At 41.0% G+C, this 19,629-nt stretch overlaps 1 protein-coding gene and 1 pseudogene across 1 annotated transcript in view; both read right to left on the bottom strand.

The window, feature by feature from the left end:
- Nucleotides 1–19,629, bottom strand: part of IFT43 (intraflagellar transport 43) — a 100,811-nt gene that overhangs the window by 66,036 nt on the left and 15,146 nt on the right. The gene's annotated exons all lie outside the window — the stretch shown is intronic.
- On the bottom strand, nt 861–14,472 carry LOC141583498 (ubiquitin-conjugating enzyme E2 L3 pseudogene; annotated as a pseudogene).

Here is a 19,629-nt window from a genome sequence, read left to right on the forward strand (position 1 = left end):
TAGATCACCTAGACAGAAAACAAATGAAGAAAACTGGGATTTAAACTGCACTTTAAACCAAACGAAACTAACAGACATTTACCGAACATACCATCCAACATCCACAGAACACACATTCATCTCATCAGCACATGGAACATTCTCTAGGATAGACCTTATGTTAGGCCACAAAAAAAAAAGTCAAGAAATTTTTAAAAACTGAAATCATATCAAGTGACAATGGAATAAAACTAGAAATCAATAACAAGAGGAATTATGGAAACTGTACAAATACATAGAAATTGAACAACCATTGGATCAATGAAGAAATTAAGAAGAAAATTTAAAAATTCCTTGAAACAAATGAAAACAGAAACACAGCACACCAAAATCTATGGGATACAGCAAAAGCAGAGCCAAGAGGGAAGTATAGCAATAAATACCTACATAAAAAAAAAAAAGGAAAAATTTCAAATGAACAAACTAACAACACACCTCAGGGAACTAGAAATGCAGGAACAAGCCAAACCCAAAATCACTAGAAGGAAAGAAATAATAAAGATCAGAGCTGAACTAAACAAAACAGAGACTTAAAAAAACACAAAGTATCAATGAAACAAAAGATGATTTTTTGAAAACATAAACAAAATTATTAAACTGCTAGCTAGACTAAGCAAGGAAAAAAGAGAGAAGACCCAAATAAACAAACGTAGAAATGAGAACAGAGACATTACAACTGATAACACAGAAATACAAAGGATCCTAAGAGATCATTATCAACAACTATATGCTAATAAATTGGAAAACCTAAAGGAAATGGACAAATTCCTGGACAAATACAACCTACCAAGATTGAACCAGGAAGAAATAGTAAACCTGAACAGACCACTAACAAGTAATGAGATTGAATCAGTAGAAAAAAAAAAAAAAAGAAAAAAAAACCTCCCAAAAAAGAAAAGTGCAAGACTAGATAGCTTCACTGCTAAATTCTACCAAATTTACAAAGAACTAACACCAACTTTTCTCAATCTTCTCCCAAAAATTGAACGGGAGGAAGTTCTTCCCAACTCATTCTATAAGGCCAGTATTACTCTGACACAAAAACCAGGTAAGGACACAAGCACAACCACCACCACAAACAACTGTAGGCCAACATCCCTGATGAACATAGGATGTAAAAATCCCCAGCAAAATCCAAGCAAACCGAATGCAACAACACATCAAAAAGATAATACACCATAATCAAGTGGGATCTATCCCAGGGATGCAAGGATGGTTCAACGTAAGCAAATCAATAAATGTAATAGATCACACCAACAGAATGAGGGATAAAAACCATATTATCATCTTAATAGATACAGAAAAAGCATCTGATATAATTGAACATCCCTTCATAATAACAATTCTCAGCAAATCAGGTCTCAACTTAATAAAGGCCACATATGACAAACCCACAACTAACATCATACTTAATGGAGAAAAGCTGAAGATTTTTCCTCTAAGAACTGAAACAAGACAAGGATGTCTACTTTCACCACTTTTATTCAACGCAGTACTGTAAGTTCTAGCGAGAGTAATCAGGCAAGAGAAAGAAATAAAAGTCATCCAAACTGGAAGAGGAAGCAAAACTGTCCCGCTTTGCAGATGACATGATCTTATATATACAGAAATCTAAAGATTCCATCAAAAAATTCCTAGAACTAATAAATGAATTCAGTAAAGCTGCAGGATACAAAGACAAAATACAAAAATCAGTAGTGTTTCTACACACCAATAACAAACTAGTTGGAAAATAAATCAGGAAAGTTATCCCATTTATAATAGCTACAAAAAACATACTTAGGAATACATTTATCCAAAAAGGTGAAAGACTTCTACAATAAAAACTATAAAACACTGGTGAAAGAAATCGAAAAGGACACACACAAATAGAAAGATATCCCATGCTCGTGGATCAGAAGAGTTAATATTGTTAGAATGACTGTACTACCCAAAGGAATCTATAGGTTCAATACAATGCTCTCAAAATACCCATGACATTCTTCACAGAAACAGAAAAACAATCCTAAAATTTGTATGGAATCACAAAAGGGCCTGAATAGCCAATGCAACACTGGGCAAAAAGAACAAAGCTGGAGGAGTCATACTATTTGACTTCAAAATATATAATACTATAAAGCTATAGTAACCAAAACAGCATAATATTGGTATAAAAACAAACAGAGGCCGAGCATGGTGGCTTGCTCCTGTAATCACACCACTTTGGGAGGCTGAGGCAGGCGGATCACCAGAGGTCACAAGTTCAAGATCAGTCTGGCCAACATGGCGAAACCCAGTCTCTACCAAAAATACAAAAATGAGCCGGGCATGGTAGCAGGTGCCTGTAATCCCAGCTTCTCGGCTGAGCAGGAGAATCACTTGAACCCATTAAGTGGAGGTTGCAGCAAGCCAAGATTGCGCCATTGCACTCCAGCCTAAACAACAAGAGCAAAACTCCGTCTCAAAAAATAATAAATAGAAATAAAAATAAAAAGAAATAGATCAGTGGAAGAGAACAGAGAACCAAGGAATAAATCCATGTATTTCTAGCCAACTAGAAAAAGATGCTAAGAACATATTAGGGAAACAAGAGTCTCCTCAATAAGTGGTACTGGGAAAACTGGATATCCATATGCAGAAGAATGACCCCCCCATCTTTCACCATATACAAAAATCAAATCAAAATGGATTAAAGACTTAAATGTAAGATCTGAAACTATAAAAACTACTAAGTAAAACCTTATGCACAGCAAAGGAAACAACACAGTGAAAGGATAAACTACAGGAAAAGATATCTGCAAACTATTCATTCAACAAGGAACTAGTATCCAGAATATGCAAGAAATTCAAATAATTCAATAGCAAAAAACAAAAAAAAAATTAAAAAGCAGGCAAAGGATCTGAAAACAATCTCAAAAGATGACATACAAGTGGCCAAGTATATGAAAAAATGCTCTCCCTCACTGATCATCAGAGAGAGGCACTGAGATATCAACTTACCCCAGTTAAAATGGCTACTTTGAGCCTGGCCTGAGCTGTCACTTTACTAATGGATATCAAATGGTTAATAGTGTTCCTTAAGATTCTAAAAACCAAAATGCTTTATTTTCCTTAACCATAAACCCCAGGAGGCCATGGCTATTAGGTGAAAATCCTTTCTGCCTAGAGGTAACACAAAGCCACATTTCCTCTCATTTTCCTCCCATTATAAAATGGTACCAGCAGCTTCAAAACAAAGAGATCACCAGCTGAGTCACTCCTCCAGAGCCAATAGTTTAACACCTACTTCTAAAATCAAAGGATTTTTTCACCAATAACTGAGGCCATTAGGAGTTGATATAATAAAAACTGTATAAGCGACTTTTCATTCCTCCACCCAAATCTTGAGATCACTCAGGAAAGTAAAAACTGCAAACAAATCCTCTGAGCAAAATGAGTCAGGAGCTATGGTAGTTACCTTGCTTCCCACTGGGAGTCTTGGCAAACCTCAGGAGAGAGCGCTGAGGCAGAGGGGAGAAGAGGAGGGGCGGGTAGGCTTAGCTCTCTGCTAAGTAGGCGTGGGCATTTAGAGGGAGATGCCTATCTCCTGATGGGAAGTCCTTACATTCATGATTTAGTTCTCTGAGTCCAAGGATTAGAAATGTGTTTGTAAACACCCCCTACTATGAGTCTTGTTATAGGCACACTCAAATACCCCATCTGGATGAGACAGACTTAATTAGCAACTATTATCAAGTTATATGTTCTTCCCCAGAAATCAACTTTGTTCCCTATGTGGGGAACTGTGCACTGGTCCTATATGCACTGGGTGCAATACAAAAAGTATAAGATGTCATCCCGGTCCCAAATGTTCCATGAGTCAAGAAGATGCAGAGTTCAGTGTATCAGGCCTGTACGAAATCCATGTAATTGGATGTCAGGCTTAACCTGAAACAAGAGGCCACAATGGAGGGAAGACGTAGGCGTCAGTGATGGAGACACAGAGTTGTTCCAGGGAGAGGCTGCATACAGGGTCCAAAGGTGAAGCTGAAGAGGAATCCCTCAGCCATGGGGCAGTTCCAGCAAACATTGCAGTTTTCTTGCCATCTTGCTGTTTTTTGTTGGGGCATTATTAAGGCTGCTCTGATAAGCATGCATAAAGCTTACTATACATGTCTAAAATCTAAACAGAATTGTACAGACTCAGGAAGTGCTGAGAAGGAGAGGTCAAGGAAGCTTTATGGGCAAAGTGGGGCTTATCTTGGATTGGAAACGTAAAAGAAAAAACATTCAAGAGGCAACCAGATCCAAGGGTGTAGTGATACTATGGATGGCACATAACTCTCCCACAGCAAAATGTTGTTACTTGACCATCATATTGTAAGGGCCCCTGGGAAACACCTTTCGGAGTTTGAGCCCCTCAGCATTCATTACTCTACAATGCAGGCCTTAAGTGGAAGCTGATGCAACTTGATCAAAATGTGACAGTTTAAAATTAAATACAAACAATCTGAAATGTAAGCAGATGACTGGCTTGTAGCAATATGATTTTTTTAGAGCATCTTAAATTTTTAATCCTTTCTTTATGGGTTACCTAGACTACTTTTGATTTAGAAAACTACAGAAAGTTAGTAAGAGCCACAAGCAAATGCCAGGCAGCAGCAAGTGTCAATTTTCCACAGAGTCCTGAATGCCCTGCTTGGGGTCTCTGCTCATACTTGCTGGAATCAACTGCAGCAGATTTTAGTCCATGGTTTGCTTTTCCCCTCATTTCTTTGCAAACTTTTCAGCATTCTTACAGAATTTTTTACAATCCTTAAGAGTACTCTTCAGCTAGGGTCAGCGCGAAACGGATGCTAAGGCTGGGGTCGTTCACGAGTGCTAGGATAGCCTGGATTACTTGGTCAGTTTTGGTTACTGGCTTCCAGTTTTCAGCATTAATTACTAAAAAGGACAGACCTGCTCCTTTTTGTCATTGTTTGGGTGATAGATCTTTGTTTTAACTGTGGTCTTTGGGTTAAAATGGGTACTCTGCTGGAAAGCTGACTTCCATTCTGAAGGCCTCCTTATCACATGAAGGGTTGTCAGGAACAATTAGCCCTTCCCAAGTCAAGAACTTAGCTTCCTCAAACCTGGATGTTATGAAGTTTTTTATTCCACATTTTCAGATTTCTTCAAGCTCCTTCAGCAGCCTCCTGCTAGCTGCCATCTTGAATTTGGTGCTGCTCCTTTCCCCAGCAATATGATTTTAAAGGTCTAGTTGGTTCCTTTTGCATAGACAGTCCAGCCTTTGAATACTCAGCTGCTCTCCGTAAGAGGCATCATGACAACTAGACATCTAGTTATCCCCATTTCAAAGAAAGCCCACAGCTGTCTCTCCAGGGCAATCTGAAACACAAGACACACACCTAGGCCAGCCACTGCTGCTGCTCCTTTTATGACCAGCTGTCAGAACTGCTGGCCTTCCCTTCCCAAAGGTGACAGTTTAGATACTGGGGAACCTGCGGGGGTATGAATGATCTCACCAGCTCAACTGTCAGAGCTCCAGTCCCTGCCCTTTATTCACAGATCTTTCCATTTGGACCAGGGGTCCTTCCCATCAGGTCTAGGTAGAGCCAGAGGAGACACAAATGCATGATTTATTTTTTTCTTCAAATGTTGTGAGTCTGAGTTCTCTACCTAATGTCCTACGCATTCACAGGAAAAAGAATATCCTCCTGCTCCATCACTGAAGCTAAAAACTTAATCTTCAGGTAGGTTAAGACAGTTGTGGCATTTTTTTTCCCTAGAGCCCTTCAACTCAGGAATCCTCCTTGACCAAGCACTTGGGAAGTTATCTGTTTGAGTTAGCACTTTGGAAGATATCTATTTTCTGTCCTTGTGTTAAGGAGGACAGGAAGAAACTACATGGAAGAGAGTGATTATAGCTCAAACAAGTTTAAAAGCCAGAAAAGAAGAGAAGGCCTGATCCTAGAATTCAAGAGTCCTAGTTTATTCTTTAAATTACCCTCCTGAAATTCAGAGGCACAGCCCCAAGACAATAGCTGGAAACTGATTTCCAATTTTGGCTGATTTATTGCCAGGTAACATTCCCTAAACTTGTTTTAAAAAAAGAGTCTTAAAATATGCAACACCAAGAGGGACAGAAATAGGAACAAGTGACGGTAGTCCTTAGGCAGTGCATCTCTCGTGTTCTCTCTTAAAAGCTGGAGTCACGTCTCTGAGTGTGGGAAATGAGCACAGCCTGCTGGGGCTGCCGCCTGATGGACGGAGGGGGCAGGACCCTGCATAGCTCCTGAAGAGCAGCAAAAATGTGTTCTCTCCAAAAATAAACACGGGGCAGGAATGACTGCGAGTAAAGAGTTGGAAGCACGTGACTGGTGGTTGCAGTCCTGAAATACCAGCTTTCTACAAAAAGGAGCCTGTGAGAGGCAGAGAGTGGGAATTTCAGGAAATGGCCTCTTTATATGGTCTCATCCGAATGGGCTAGGATTCAATAACTGGAATTACCATGTCAGAGGGAGTCTTTAGGGCCAGACTTGTTTCTGATCTTTATATGGTTCCCCCAGATTCTTAAGATGCCAAAACAGAAAAGATGCTGCAGTGCCAAAAAAGGAGCCTTCTGTGTTTAGAAACTTCTCACACACTCTCAGAAGTCCTGGAGAAACTCCACCCTAACCCCAAAATTTGAATCAGGCCAGGAGTTCTAAGTCCAAACTGCAACCTGTTTCCAAAACTCAGTCCAAATACACGCATAAATTCCAACGGAAAGACATTTAGTTAAGCAAAATCTATTACAGACTCCACACATATCCATCCTCCAGCTTCTAGGGGCAATGCAGCTCCCACATTCAATCATAGATTACTGACTAAAAACAAACTTCCCTTCCTTTCTCCAGCAATCTTAGAGAAGATTCAAGAAAGTTGTGCTTTATATGCCTGGTGAGTGACAAGTCTGACAGTTACATGGTATGTGCATACGCTGCAGGGCTGGCGTCGATTCCTGCAATCTGTCCTCCATGAACAGTTCCAGCTCTGCCAGTTTCTTCCTCCTACCTCAACCCTGGGTCTGACAACTAATCCCTCACAGAACTGAGTTTCTCCATAGCAGATTTAAGGTCATGGAAGGTAATGGATCACCTAAGCTTATAACTGAACTTCTATGAATAAACATAGTTCTCTCAAGCTCAAAGGGACATATCAAAATGCAAAGTCTATTTTATGTATAAGAAAGAAAACGGATGATCAATGGATGCTAAAGCCATTAGGTGCAAGACTGACTGGTTAGCAACTGGGCATTCTCACAGTGCCAAAGAATCAACCCATATCTTACGTGCTAGTTGCAGGGGATAAAAATGTTCCTTAACAATGGAGATATCTATCACTATCCTAACCCAGTGATCAAATTCAGCAGCATTAACAGTGGGACGTAATGGTGCTGCCACCTGAAACACATGGCACCACCCAGGAAAACTTCCTGCCTGAAACATTCAACTGGAATCTAATTAAGCCTTCCAATCTGATTTCCAGATGACTGGAAATCAGGTGAGAAAATAGTAAGTAAAAGGACACTTGGAAGAAAGAAATCAAACAAACCCAGGATGTGGGAAACTCTGGTAGAAGAACTGGCCGATATTTTCAAATGTCTTAAAAAGATAGTAGTGGGCCAGGTGCAATGACTCATGACTGTAATCCAACACTTTGGGAGGCTAAGGCAGAAGGATCACCTGAGAGCAGGAGTTTAAGACCCGCCTAGGCAACAAAGTGAGACAGACCCCATCTCCACCAGTGATAATAATAATAATAACTAGCCGGGTGTGGTAACATGCAGCTGTAATACCAGCTACTCAGGAATCTAAGGTGAGAAGATCACTTGAGCCCATGAGGTGGAGGCTGCACTGAGCTATGATCACGCCACTGCACTCCAGCCTGGGCAACAGAATGAGACCCTGTCATTAAAAAAAAAAAAAAAAAAAGTATAAGTGCGGAAGTTAGTGCACTATTCTAAATTAAAAGAGACATAAAAGAAACAGTTGTGTGATTCTCAATTGGATTCTGGTGTGAACAAAAGAACTATGAGAATACTTTGAAGACAACAGTGGAAAATAAATCTGGAGTGGGTAACAGACGATGTTAGGAAATTATTCATATTGTTAGGTGCAGACTTGCGGCTTTCTAGGAAAATATCTTTTTTTTGAGATATATGCTGAAGTATCTAAGTAATGTGTTATGATGCCTATAATTTGCTTTGAAATAATTCAGCAAAAAATTATGTATAAAACACATATTCTATTTTTAAATATTTTATAAATTATAATTTAAGCAAATATGGCAAAATGGTAATAACAGTTGAATCTAGGTGATGGATGTATGTTGTTTATTGTACCAATTTTTTCTACCTTTCTGGATATTTCTAATTTTAACGAAAAGTTAAAATGAAACAATGAAGAAACTAGACACATGAAGTTTTGGTTTAACAAAAGAGAAAAAAGGCAGGGTTGGGAGGGTACCAGCATGGAGGTTGTTCCTCAATACATGTGCTCAGTGAAAAACAATGGAACATTCTCCACCTAATGATTGGTAATTCCTAGCACGCTGGGGACCAGAAAACTACTCTACACTCCAAACACAGGGTCTTGAGATCCCTGCCATGACTACAGATGATGGGGGAATACACTTCTAAATAAAAGCGCCTCCCTGCCCGCCCACCTTCCTGTGGATTATATTTTAATTGTGTATACCTTATACTGGGGAAGAAAACAATGTAGTAGAAGAACACTAGAGCCCGGGCGCAGTGGCTCACACCTGGCAATCCCAGCACTCTGGGAGGCCAAGGCGGGAGGATCATCTGAGGTCAGGAGTATAAGACAAGCCTGGCCAACATCAACCCTGCCTCTACTAAAAATACAAAAAGTGGCTAGGCATGGTGGCATGCACCTGTAGTCCCAGCTACTTGGAAGGCTGAGGCACAGCAAGACTCTGTCTCAAAAAAAAAAAAAAAAAAAGAACACTAGATGAGACACCAAGTAATCTGGCTTCTGGTCCTTGCTCTACCATAGACTACCACCACGATCTGGGTTTTTCTTCATGGTAGAACTGATTCCTCCCACTTCTACAATTCTGTGACTCTATGGGTGTATGAATTGTAGCAATTCGAATTCAAGTACCTAGGAAGAAGGTATCTAAGCAAAACAGATATAAATGGCAACGCCAAACACTTATCCATTTAAGCAGGCATGAAGGGGACAGAGACAAAAACAGAGAACACAGGCCACAGAGAGAAATGAGAATATGTAAGCATAAGGACCTGACTGATGGTGAAAAAGCCAAGCTAGGCAATTAGAAATAATATATTAACAAATTCAAAGTTAATGATAAAATGATAATATCCAATGTCTACTGAGGGTTTATCCTATGTGAAAGCTTTAGGAGGATTATTTGCTGAATCTTAGGATATTATGAAGTGGGTAACACTACATACTAAGTTTACTGATAAGGAAACTAAGGCTTAGAGATTAACTCAGTTAAAAATCATACTATTTGCAAATAACAGAGAAGGATTCAAACCCAGGTCTGTCTGAAACCCCAGCTTTGCAATGAAGCAGATGATAGCTACAAGATTGCCTAGCAGCTAGTTGCATGCCAGCTAGAACAGGCTTGAAAGGACAGAACCGCCATAGAAAAGAACCAATCTGGGCTGAAACAAAGACCCCAACAACAAGAGAGACTAGATCCATGCCATCCAGACTGATAATACAAATATAAGACCTGGCAAGACCAAACTGAAAAGATCGTCTCTTTCATTTATTTTTCAAATGTTCAATAAGATAGGAGGTCCAGAAAAATAGCATACTCTAATCCTTACCCCTTTAATGAGGCAAGTCAAGGATTATATTGAGGGAAGGGTTAGGGCAAAGTCAGAATTAAAAAGTGATGCCAAAATCATATTAATAAAGCTTGAACACTGTGCCACGCTGTGTTAGGCTGCATTCAGTATAAACCTTTGCACTTGGAAAATAGCTGTGTCTTTACTGAATACTACAAGATATTTTCCTTATACCAACAGTGGAGGAGCTTTGAAGAAGGAGGGACTGAATCAAGGGGTACATGTGATTTTGCCACAAGGAAGCAAAAGGGAAAAGCCATAGTTTTAAAGGTGGGGAGGGGAGGCAGAAAAGGAAAGGAAGAGGGAGCAGGAAGGAGGGACAATCGTGGGTTCAAATTCTAGAACTGTCTCTTTCTAGCTGGACAGCCTTGGGCTCATGATATCTCCACTGAGCCTCCCTTTCCTCGTGTGTAAAATGAGAATGATCATGAGTCCCTTCCATGTCTACTACAGACACTGGAAAAAATCCCTGACACAGAGTAGCCTCCTAATAAATAGTAACAACAGTGGCTACCATATCATTTTCAGAAATAATAATAATGGTAACAAAATGCAGACTTCAGAAGAGAAATCCTTAATGCTTAGGGTTGAGACAATGGAAGTTTTTGGTGGCCAGATGTTATACGGCCATTTACTTGGTGGGAGACAGGGGTGGGATGCATATGTTTCATTCTAGGGATCCAGCTATCTATTCAAGTTTCCCTGAAGAGAGAGAGAACTTTTAAAGCCACCTGAATCAAGAAGAGAAAACCACAGTTCTGTTGCTCACTGAGACATAAATGCCATGCTCAGGACAGCCATGGTGTCTGGCAAATGCTCTAACGGTGTTGCACTTCCCAAATAATCATACATAATCTATAACAAAAAGACCCACACCCCACAGCTCAATACAGAGTCATCGAACTGCCCACTTTAAGTGACTCATGGGATAGGGCTGCCGATAGTTTGTTGAAGAGGCTGATCCAAAGAGAACAGATTTCAGCCCTGAAAACTATTCTTGAAATTCATCCTGGACTTTCCCACCTTGGATGGCATCTTCTTCATCTCAATTACATCCTTCTGAGACATCCTAAATCAGCTCTCTCTTCTTCCTCTTCTTGGGTCTATATACCCTTCAGACACTTATAAAGACATGCTCCATTATTCCCCTGCACTTTTTGCCATTCAGCCAACATAAACATTCTTTTCAACATTCATCATAAATCAAAACCTATACATTTTTGTCATTCTCTTAACTCCCTTCCATTTGCTAAAATTAACCCAGCATGTGCGTAGCCAGAAATGTGCATAATATTGAAGGTGTAAATTCCCAACACTCTAAGAAGCAACCCCTCCTGGCACATGACTTACTGACTTTGTATTAGCACAGTCTAGACTTGCTACTTCAACCAAATCCAGGATGGAATAACTCGGAGCAAGTTGAGAGCAGTAGAAACACGCTGTAACCTTGATGCTTTAGGAAACCTGATCTCTCACAAGACTCCTCACGGGCGATGACAGAAAAGTCATCATGGCTTGAGAGAAGCATTAACCCATGGGCTGGTGGCCCCCACCATGTGGGACCTACGGAAGAAATGCCCGTCTTCATTCTCCACTCTGTCACACAGTGGTGAGACCAGGGACACTGCAGGTTTCACACTGCAGTTCTTTTTTTTTTTTTTTTTTGATGGAGTTTCGCTCTTGTTACCCAGGCTGGAGCGCAATGGCATGATGTCGGCTCACCGCAACCTCCGCCTCCTGGGTTCAGGCAATTCTCCTGCCTCCGTCTCCTGAGTAGCTGGGATTACAGGCACGCGCCACCATGCCCAGCTAATTTTTTGTATTTTTAGTAGAGATGGGGTTTCACCATGTTGACCAGGACGGTCTTGATCTCTTGAACTCGTGATCCACCCGCCTCGGCCTCCCAAAGTGCTGGGATTACAGGCGTGAGCCACCGCGCCCGGCCTCACACTGCAGTTCTTAATCTTGATTTAGTTGTGGGAGAAGACACTATTAGCACAGAACAAGGTCATGGTTAGCAAATGAGCACACATTTCACTAACCCCACTATGTACCATTTGAAAAGTGGCCTCAGGACAGGCACAATGGCTCACACCTGTAAAGCAATTTGGAAGGCCAAGGCAGGAGGATTGCTTGAGCTCAGGAGTTCAAGACCAGCCTCGGCAACAAAGTGAGACCCTGTCTCTACAAAAATAATAGAAATAATTAGCCAGGCATTGTGGTGCATGTCTTTAGTCCCAGCTACTCAGGAGGCTGATCTAGGAGGATTGCTTGAGCCTAGGAGATAGAGGCTGCAGTGAGCCATGATCTCACCACTGCACTCCAGCCTAGGCAACAAAGTTAGACTCTGTCCCCCCCGCAAAAAAAAGTGTCCCCAGTAATCCTAAAAAATATATTTTTTAAACTTAGAACTGTTTACCAAACTTTTGGATTTCATGGACTGTCAATATTTCAAAAAGCAAATTTCTGTTTGTGTGGATTGGCTGTTAGCTAACAGCTTTTAATTTTGTTAAGAACATTTTTTGTAAACCATTTCTTCTCTCCATCATTTCATTAAACAATGGACCTTTCTAATCTCCCCAAATGAGAGCAGACACAAACCAGGCTAAGAAACGGTCCTTTAAATGGAATAAATTTAGTTTATGAAAAACTTACTACATTGTTCTTGGATTTCTCCTGTCAGTAAAAATTTCCTTAACGCATACACCAGTGATAAAACATGCTACGGTCTCTTTTTCAGCTTATCAGTCCAAACCCCAGGTTAATTTCTCAGGTTCTCTTCCCACCCTTTCTCAAACGAGCAAGACTGAAGGCCGGTTCCTCTACTACCTCAGCTGACAATGGCCTAAGATGAAAGGCAGGACCAAGGAACAGTCACTTAATCCATAAATTTTTCTACTCAGCTTGAGGCTGCACAGAAAGACCCTCCCCACTTCTGTCCTTGAAATAGCACACTGCCAACCTCTCTAACTCTAGAACCCTTTTAGATTAACCTTTTCTAGTGCTCAGCACAGTGTCTGCACGGATGGACACTTGTATTCTGGTGACTTATCTCTTGTCTCTGGGCCTCTTTCATACCCATGTTTCTGGTCATTACTTCCAAGTGCAACACTGATGTTAGAACACTTTCTGTCTCAATAGCTAATGTATCAAAACTTCCTTGTCATTAGTCCCAAGAGGAAACGGACACAACCTGTCTCTGCAACAACCTCTCTCATTCTTTTCTCACCAATAATATTACCTGACAGTGTATGTTGAAACAGTCCAAAAGCAATTGGCACATAATGAGAGAGGAGTTTATATTCAACTACTTTTCACACAGATAATAATTACAACTTTGGTCAAAACATATAGAAGATATGGAGGGCAAACAAAAGCAGGCAGAAACTGGAGGAGATTTTATCCTTGAAATAAAATAACTGGACTGGTAAAAATCCATGTTCACGTAGATTCTCTGAGTGTGAATGCACTTGGTCTGGACAGCAACTGGGTAGCTGGAACTCCAGCAGAAAGCTGCAATTTTACTGGCTTTAAGAACAAAGCTTAGGGCGGCTAGAGTGGCTAGAAATAGGGGGAAATCCTGAGAAAGAAGGAGCTCCCAAATATGTACACAAACTTCTCTAAAATTCTTAGTCAATACCTGAATTGTACACGCATAAAGGAAACTCCAAGAAACCCAGTGAAAAGCAACTGTTGAAAGAATAAAAAAAAGTTGAGTAGAGATGAGATTTTAGCTGCTGCATTTGTTTGTACAATGCCTTCTGCACAAACAAAAATGACAATACATATGAATAAGCATATCTATCTATCTATCTATCTATCTGTCTATCTATAAATGAATGGCCAAAGCAAAATGGTGTATAGGGGTTGGAGTTCTTCGTTATCACTGGTTAAGTTCGGAGTTTCAGTTCCACAAAGTTAGAGGTGCTTGGTACAAACACTGGGTCTCTCACTGAAAACGCAGAAGGGCCATCTTAGGAGTAAAGACCATGTCCCAGGACTGTGGGATTTGCTCTAGGACAAAGGGCAAAACCAAAATAGACCCAACCTAATACAATCCAAAACCAAGTTCCCACAAGTTTAAGGTGATCTACAAATAGTTTAACTGCTTACTAAAACAAAAATAAATACTTTACAGAAACTTCCTCTGTAATTTTTCATCTACAATGCCTTCTGTACAAACAAAAATTACTAGACATATGAAGAAGCAGGAAAATGTGACCCATAATCAGAAGAAAAAGTAGATAAAAAAACTGACCCCAAGATGACCCAGATGTTAGAATTAAAAGACAAGGACTCGCCGGGCGCAGTGGCTCAAGCCTGTAATCCCAGCACTTTGGGAGGCCGAGGCGGGTGGATCACGAGGTCAAGAGATCGAGACCATCCTGGTCAACATGGTGAAACCCCGTCTCTACTAAAGATACAAAAAATTAGCTGGGCATGGTGGCACGTGTCTGTAATCCCAGCTACTCAGGAGGCTGAGGCAGGAGAATTGCCTGAACCCAGGAGGCGGAGGTTGCGGTGAGCCGAGATGGCGCCATTGCACTCCAGCCTGGGTAACAAGAGCGAAACTCCGTCTCAAAAAAAAAAAAAAAAAAAAAAAAGACTCTAAAGCAGCTATATAAATATGTTCAAGGACTTATGGGAAAAGACAGCCATAATGAATGAACAGATGGGAAACCTAAGAGAGAAACAGAAGCTATGTAGGAAAAAAAAACAGATGGGAAAAAAATAAATGGAAATCTCTAATTTAAAAGTAAAATAGCCAAAATGAAAAAAATCAGTTGCGCTTAACAGCAGTTTGAACACAACAGTAAAAATCATCAGTGAACTCGAAGACAGACCAATAGAAAACACACAATCTGAAGAACAAAAGGACAAAAGATGGGAAAAAAATTAATAAGGTTTCAGGAACAAAAAACACAGGACAAAGTTACAGAACAGTATCAGCCAGTCTAACATTTATGCAACTAGAGTCCCAGGAACAGAGAGAAAATGGGGCAGAATAGATATTTGAAAAAGTAATGACCTAAAACTTCCCAAATTTGGGTGACAAATATCAACTTTCAGATGTGCAAACCTTAGCAAATCCTAATCAGAATACATAACAAAGAAAATGATACCCAGTCACATCATAGTCAAAGTGCTAAAAAGCAAAGATAAAAACAAAATCTTTAAAGCAGCCAGAGGGAGGAGAAAAGACTTACATATAGAACAATCAGGGGAAAAAAATGGCCAGAGGACACTAGATGGAAACTGGGAGCTACTGGAAGAAATAAAGAACAACAAAAAAGGCAGAATTTTTCTAAACAACAACTGCTTAAAGTAAAACGACAAACTGGGCCAAGGGTGGTGGCCTTATCACTGGTTACATAGAGTTAATATTGTACCACAGCCGGGTGTGGTGGTTCACACCTGTAATCCCAGCACTTTGGGAGGCCGAGACAGGCGGATCACTTGAGGTCAGGAGGTCGAGACTAGCCTGGCCAATATGATGAAATCCCATCTCTACTAAAAATAAAAAAATTAGCCAAGCGTCGGGGTGGGCACCTGTAATTCCTGCTACTTGGGAGGCTAAGGCAGGAAAATTGCTTGAACCGGGATGCGGAGGTTGCAGTGAGCCGAGATCGTGCCACTGAACTCCAGTCTGTCTGGGCAACAGAGTGAAACTCTGTCTTAAAAATAAAACAGCCGGGCACGGTGGCTCAAGCCTGTAATCCCAGCACTTTGGGAGGCCGAGGCGGGTGGATCACGAGGTCAAGAGATCGAGACCATCCTGGTCAACATGGTGAAACCCTGTCTCTACTAAAAATACAAAAAATTAGCTGGGCATGGTGGCGTGTGCCTGTAATCCCAGCTACTCAGGAGGCTGAGGCAGGAGAATTGCCTGAACCCAGGAGGCGGAGGTTGCGGTGAGCCGAGATCGCGCCATTGCACTCCAGCCTGGGTAACAAGAGCAAAACTCCGTCTCAGAAAAAAATAAATAAATAAAATAAAATAAAATAAAACAAAACAAAACAAAAAACCCAGCAAACTGTATTGCAGAGTTCTTAACATAAGTAGTTTTAAAATAAATGCTATTAAAAGTACAAAGGACTGAAGAGACAAATGGACTTACATGGCTTCAAGGGTCTCACATTTTATATAAAGTGGTATAATGTTTTTTTTTTTTTTTTTTTTTTGAAACAGAGTCTTACTCTGTAGCCCAGGTTGGAGTGTAGTGACGTGATCTAGATTTACTGCAACATCTGCCTCCCAGGTCCCAGTTCAAGTGATTCTCCTGCCTCAGCCTCCCAAATAGCTGGGATTACAGGTAACTGCCACCATGCCCAGCTACTTTTTGTATTTTTAGTAGAGACGGGGTTTCATCATGTTGGCCAGGCTGGTCTCAAACTCCTGACCTCAGGTGATACCCCTGCCTTTGCCTCCCAAAGTACTGGGATTACAGGCACGAGCCACCGCACCCAGCCGTGGTATAACATTAACTCTATGTAACCAGTGATAAGGATAATACATTTTAAATCTTAGAGCATCATGGCTTAACCACCTCTTACAGAGTCCACATCTTGGTCAGGCATGGTTGCTCACACCTGTAATCCCAGCACTTTGGGAGGCTGAGGTGGGTGGATCACTTGAGGTCAGGAGTTCGAGACAAGCCTGGGTGACATAGTGAGATCGTGTCTCTACAAAAAATTTAAATATATATATATATATATATATCTCCAAAGCAAAATGGAGTACAGGGATTGGAGTTCTTTGTTATCATTGGTTAACAGGAAAAACAAAAAGAGATGCAGGAAAGAGGGAAATAGTGAAGGAAAAACAGAGGAAGCTCAAAAAAAAAAGTATAAAAAACTATACTTAAAAGCCAATGAAGGAATTAAAATGGAACATAAAAGCAATGGGCTAAACACAGTGACATAACTCTCTATTATACTGGGTAAAGGCATGTGACCAGAAATGTTTCAGTCTATCACCAATGACATTCAACATTAGTCAGGACCCTTTTCCTGTAAAGTATCATTATTTTAAGAATATTTTACAAGCATTCTGCTCCTTCTCAGTAATTATTGACGTATCATATAATAATAAGAAATCTAGCCGAGCTAATGATTTCAATGAAGCTTTCTGGTCACAATCTTATGGTTTCTAAGCAGAGGAGATATTCTAAATTCATAGCACACTCTCTCCATCTCCTTGGCTCTCCTAAATCATGGCTTTGCCCTATGGACTTCACTGCTCTTGTAGCTCTTTCAAGTAGAGCCTGCTCATTCTTTAAAACCCCACAAACCCAAGTCCCAAGACAGTTTTCTTCTTTCACTCCCCAAAGTTCCTCTAGACCATTACTCTTCCAAATTATTATGAAATACTTCTTTCAAAACTCATACCATTCCGCTACGCCACCTCTCTCCTTCTTTATTCCTGTCGCTAACAATCCCCTGAGCACACACTGACCAAAAATTTGGGCATTTGGCTCCTCTCCACAACTATTCTCATTATTTTAAGCAAAGTCAGTGTTCATATGAACAATTCTAATGTTTAGCCTCATGATTCCCAGACCCTTTAAATGCCAGTGGCCTTGCTAGTTTTATAAACTCCACTCAAAACTGGAACTGCTCCAGCTCTGAAATAGCCAGTCCCCTCCTTCCCTTCTTGTCTAACAACTTCCTTCTTGGTGTCACTTCTTTCCCTATCAACCTAGCTCTTTCCCAAGGTCTATGACATCATGCCACCCCACCTTGTCTCTTACCACACTTCCCCTTGTTATGGCTAGAATGTCTCCTTCAAAACTCAGGTTGAAATTTAATTGCCATTTTAACAGTATTAATATGTGGAATATATATACACTTTTTTGAGATGGAGTTTTGCCCTTGTTGCCCAGGCTGGAGTGCAATGGCATGATCTTGGCTCACTGCAACCTCCACCTCCCAGGTTCAAGTTATTCTCCTGCCTCAGGAGAATAACTGGGATTACAGGCATGTGCCACCATGCCTGGATAACTTTTTGAGATGGAGTCTTGCTCTGCCATCCAGCCTGGAGTGCAGTGGCTGATCTTGGCTCACTGCAACCTCCGCCTCCCGAGTTCAAGCAATTCTCCTGCCTCCGCCTCCCGAGTAGCTGGGATTACAGGCATGCACCACCACGCCCAGCTAATTTTGTATTTTCAGTAGAGATGGAGTTTTACCACATTGGCCAGGCTGGTCTAGAACTCCTGACCTCAGGAGATCTGCCCGTCTCAGCCTCCCAAAGTGCTGGGGATGTGAGCCACCATGCCTGGCAAAGATGTGGAACCTGTAAGAGGTGGTTAAGCCATGAGACCCTCTGCCCTCATGAATGGATTAATGTCATTATCACTAGAGTGGGTCCCTTATAGAAGGACAAGTTCAGCTCCTTTTTCTTCTATCTCTCATATGCCCTCTTGCCCTTCCACTTTGTGCCATGGGATTACTCAGCAAAAAGGCCCTCACCAAAGGTCCTCACCAGAGGCCCTCACCAGAGGCCAGCACATTGATCTTGGACTTCCTAGCTTCTTCATAAATTATCCACTCTGTGGTATTCTGTTAGAGCAGCATAAAACAGACTAAGACACCCCTAAAGCCTAAATCAAGCCAACCACCTACTTCCACTGTGTCAAGACCCAGCCTGCATAGGGGTGTTGGAGAAAACTGCACAATCACGCAATTTAAGGCTTAACAAACGCATATTCTGCCTTCCCTCAGCAGGGTCCTACCTGCTCTTCCTGCTTCCAGTCTCACCTGCCTCAAATCTATATTCCATACCTGCATGGGCCCCTGAGAGTTACAGAGAGTTCTCGATAGTGAGGGAAAGCTAGGTTTCAGCCAGGAGGCATTTCTATGTAAATATTTCCGGTAAATTGCCTAATAAGATCTCTGAAGAAAGGCATGTGAATATCAAAGACTCCAGTAACTCAGCTATGATTTCTTTCCCAAGTATAAGTATTTGCTTTCATATCTGATTTTTAATCTGTAATTTTGAATTGTTTTTCTTAAAGAAGGCCTGCAAATTGCATAAGCTTCAGGACTCACAAAACCTGGACCTATCCCTGTGCAATCGTTGCCAAAGTGCTCTTTCTAAAATGCAAACCCAATCATACTGCTTCTCTACTGAAAATGTGTTTGCACTTGGAGATCCTGAAGGGTCTGTATGTCAAAAAAGGAATTGGGAGTTCATGCGATAGGTTCTTCACAGAGACCCCAGAATATATGCTGATGACTCCCACATCTGTTATCACTAGTTTCCAACATTCTCTTTAAGCTCCACACCAAGTTTTTATCTTAGCAGACCTCTTTGAAAATCCTGAAGGCAACTCAAATTCACCCTGTCCCAAAGTGAAATAATTACCCTTTCTTGCTCCCCAACTGCTGAGACTCTTAAATTCTCGGTCTCAAAAATGTCATTTCTCCATACAGTCTTTTCAGCCACACGTGGGCTCAACTCCAGACTCTCCTTCTCTCCCACTTCCAACAGCCAATCTGTTACCACGTCCTCAAACAGGTCTCTTGTCACTGACCTCTTCTCTTTACCCCCCTCTGCCAGGTTTTTGTTCATTGTTTCCCAAAGTAAGGCACATATGGCACTAGTGAGATGCCTGGAAAAGGAAAACAGATGAACCTTTATTGCCAGTTATGTACACTAAGAAAAATAAAAATATCACAGATGATAATTTCATTAAAAAAGTTTCTTTTTAAAAATAAATGCATTTAAGTATAAAAGGAAAGTTGATT

Source organism: Saimiri boliviensis, chromosome 2 (genome assembly GCF_048565385.1).
Source record: "Saimiri boliviensis isolate mSaiBol1 chromosome 2, mSaiBol1.pri, whole genome shotgun sequence".
NCBI classification, from domain to species: domain Eukaryota; kingdom Metazoa; phylum Chordata; class Mammalia; order Primates; family Cebidae; genus Saimiri; species Saimiri boliviensis.